At 43.8% G+C, this 2,500-nt stretch overlaps 6 non-coding genes across 6 annotated transcripts in view; all 6 read left to right on the top strand.

Moving 5' to 3' along the window:
• trnap-agg (transfer RNA proline (anticodon AGG)) overlaps window positions 1-62 on the top strand; it is a 72-nt gene extending 10 nt beyond the window's left edge. The window contains exon 1 of the tRNA in view: window positions 1-62. This exon is cut by the window's left edge and continues 10 nt beyond it. This is a non-coding gene — a tRNA (tRNA-Pro).
• Window positions 63-176: 114 nt separating this feature from the next.
• trnap-ugg (transfer RNA proline (anticodon UGG)) lies at window positions 177-248 on the top strand. The gene has a single exon. It is a non-coding gene; the product is annotated as a tRNA-Pro (tRNA).
• A 695-nt stretch (window positions 249-943) lies between these two features.
• Window positions 944-1,015, top strand: trnap-agg (transfer RNA proline (anticodon AGG)). The gene has a single exon. It is a non-coding gene; the product is annotated as a tRNA-Pro (tRNA).
• A 114-nt stretch (window positions 1,016-1,129) lies between these two features.
• On the top strand, window positions 1,130-1,201 carry trnap-ugg (transfer RNA proline (anticodon UGG)). Its single transcript has one exon. It is a non-coding gene; the product is annotated as a tRNA-Pro (tRNA).
• A 695-nt stretch (window positions 1,202-1,896) lies between these two features.
• trnap-agg (transfer RNA proline (anticodon AGG)) lies at window positions 1,897-1,968 on the top strand. The gene has a single exon. It is a non-coding gene; the product is annotated as a tRNA-Pro (tRNA).
• Window positions 1,969-2,082: 114 nt separating this feature from the next.
• Window positions 2,083-2,154, top strand: trnap-ugg (transfer RNA proline (anticodon UGG)). The gene has a single exon. It is a non-coding gene; the product is annotated as a tRNA-Pro (tRNA).
• The last annotated feature ends 346 nt before the right edge of the window (window positions 2,155-2,500 follow it).

The following is a 2,500-nucleotide window of genomic DNA, read 5'->3' as shown; positions in this document are numbered from 1 at the left end:
TCTAGGGGTATGATTCTCGCTTAGGGTGCGAGAGGTCCCGGGTTGAAATCCCGGACGAGCCCTGTTTCTCCGACCTGTGTTTGGAAATCAATGATGGTGACCTCAACTGTGTGCTTTGCTTTCCCGGTTATAGTCTTTCCTGCAGGACAACTCTGAAAATTTGCAAGCATGTTTTTGGCTCGTTGGTCTAGGGGTATGATTCTCGCTTTGGGTGCGTGAGGTCCCGGGTTCAAATCCCGGACGAGCCCTTCTTTCATCCTTGCTCGCCGAGATGTTTGTCAGGGAACGATAACCCTTGAAAAAAGGCGTTCCCTGCTGATGGACTTTTTTCTGCCTTTGCACAAGGTATACTGTACTTTAAAGACAGTGCTTGCTTCTCCCAATTCATCTTTTTTATGGAAAACGAACCCTTGATAAAACGGTGAAACATTTCAAGTTTGTCAGTGTCTATGATCCCTAAAGATACTTCTAGTCTGATTGAATCAATAATGATATTTCAAAATCATGAATTTTTCCTCATGGTGTGACATGTTTGACTGCACAATGACTGCGTTAGATTTAAGTGACAGAATCGGTGGCAGAAAGATGAATGATTTATCTTGCTTTGATGGATACGCTAGCTCACCTGTCAGAGATTGAAGGCGTATCATGGCCAGCATGTCTGTAGCGATGGCCATGTTAAGAAAGAGAGCTTCTAAGGAATGGAATGACATGCGTAGTTTAGCGCTGAGTTGAAATGACATCATAAGGTGCTCTTGCTCAGTGTGTTTAGATAGTGGTATCGTGCTCTCTGATTGCTAAGCCTGGATGAGTAACATTGTTTGAATTAGTGATGGTTTGTGTGTAAGTGAAATATACTGACAACCAACAGATAGATTGAAAAGACTTAAGAAATGTACTGGTTGGCACAGAAATGACCCGCAATCCGGAGCAGCTGTGCGAAGGCTCGTTGGTCTAGGGGTATGATTCTCGCTTAGGGTGCGAGAGGTCCCGGGTTGAAATCCCGGACGAGCCCTGTTTCTCCGACCTGTGTTTGGAAATCAATGATGGTGACCTCAACTGTGTGCTTTGCTTTCCCGGTTATAGTCTTTCCTGCAGGACAACTCTGAAAATTTGCAAGCATGTTTTTGGCTCGTTGGTCTAGGGGTATGATTCTCGCTTTGGGTGCGAGAGGTCCTGGGTTCAAATCCCGGAGGAGCCCTTCTTTCATCCTTGCTCGCCGAGATGTTTGTCAGGGAACGATAACCCTTGAAAAAAGGCGTTCCCTGCTGATGGACTTTTTTCTGCCTTTGCACAAGGTATACTGTACTTTAAAGACAGTGCTTGCTTCTCCCAATTCATCTTTTTTATGGAAAACGAACCCTTGATAAAACGGTGAAACATTTCAAGTTTGTCAGTGTCTATGATCCCTAAAGATACTTCTAGTCTGATTGAATCAATAATGATATTTCAAAATCATGAATTTTTCCTCATGGTGTGACATGTTTGACTGCACAATGACTGCGTTAGATTTAAGTGACAGAATCGGTGGCAGAAAGATGAATGATTTATCTTGCTTTGATGGATACGCTAGCTCACCTGTCAGAGATTGAAGGCGTATCATGGCCAGCATGTCTGTAGCGATGGCCATGTTAAGAAAGAGAGCTTCTAAGGAATGGAATGACATGCGTAGTTTAGCGCTGAGTTGAAATGACATCATAAGGTGCTCTTGCTCAGTGTGTTTAGATAGTGGTATCGTGCTCTCTGATTGCTAAGCCTGGATGAGTAACATTGTTTGAATTAGTGATGGTTTGTGTGTAAGTGAAATATACTGACAACCAACAGATAGATTGAAAAGACTTACGAATTGTACTGGTTGGCACAGAAATGACCCGCAATCCGGAGCAGCTGGGCGAAGGCTCGTTGGTCTAGGGGTATGATTCTCGCATAGGGTGCGAGAGGTCCCGGGTTCAAATCCCGGACGAGCCCTGTTTCTCCGACCTGTGTTTGGAAATCAATGATGGTGACCTCAACTGTGTGCTTTGCTTTCCCTGTTATAGTCTTTCCTGCAGGACAACTCTGAAAATTTGCAAGCATGTTTTTGGCTCGTTGGTCTAGGGGTATGATTCTCGCTTTGGGTGTGAGAGGTCCCGGGTTCAAATCCCGGACGAGCCCTTCTTTCATCCTTGCTCGCCGAGATGTTTGTCAGGGAACGATAACCCTTGAAAAAAGGCGTTCCCTGCTGATGGACTTTTTTCTGCCTTTGCACAAGGTATACTGTACTTTAAAGACAGTGCTTGCTTCTCCCAATTCATCTTTTTTATGGAAAACGAACCCTTGATAAAACGGTGAAACATTTCAAGTTTGTCAGTGTCTATGATCCCTAAAGATACTTCTAGTCTGATTGAATCAATAATGATATTTCAAAATCATGAATTTTTCCTCATGGTGTGACATGTTTGACTGCACAATGACTGCGTTAGATTTAAGTGACAGAATCGGTGGCAGAAAGATGAATGAT

Source organism: Hoplias malabaricus, chromosome 6, assembly GCF_029633855.1.
Source record: "Hoplias malabaricus isolate fHopMal1 chromosome 6, fHopMal1.hap1, whole genome shotgun sequence".
Lineage (NCBI taxonomy): Eukaryota > Metazoa > Chordata > Actinopteri > Characiformes > Erythrinidae > Hoplias > Hoplias malabaricus.
Note: the sequence above shows the minus strand (reverse complement) of the source record. Positions and strands in the feature narration are given on the sequence as shown.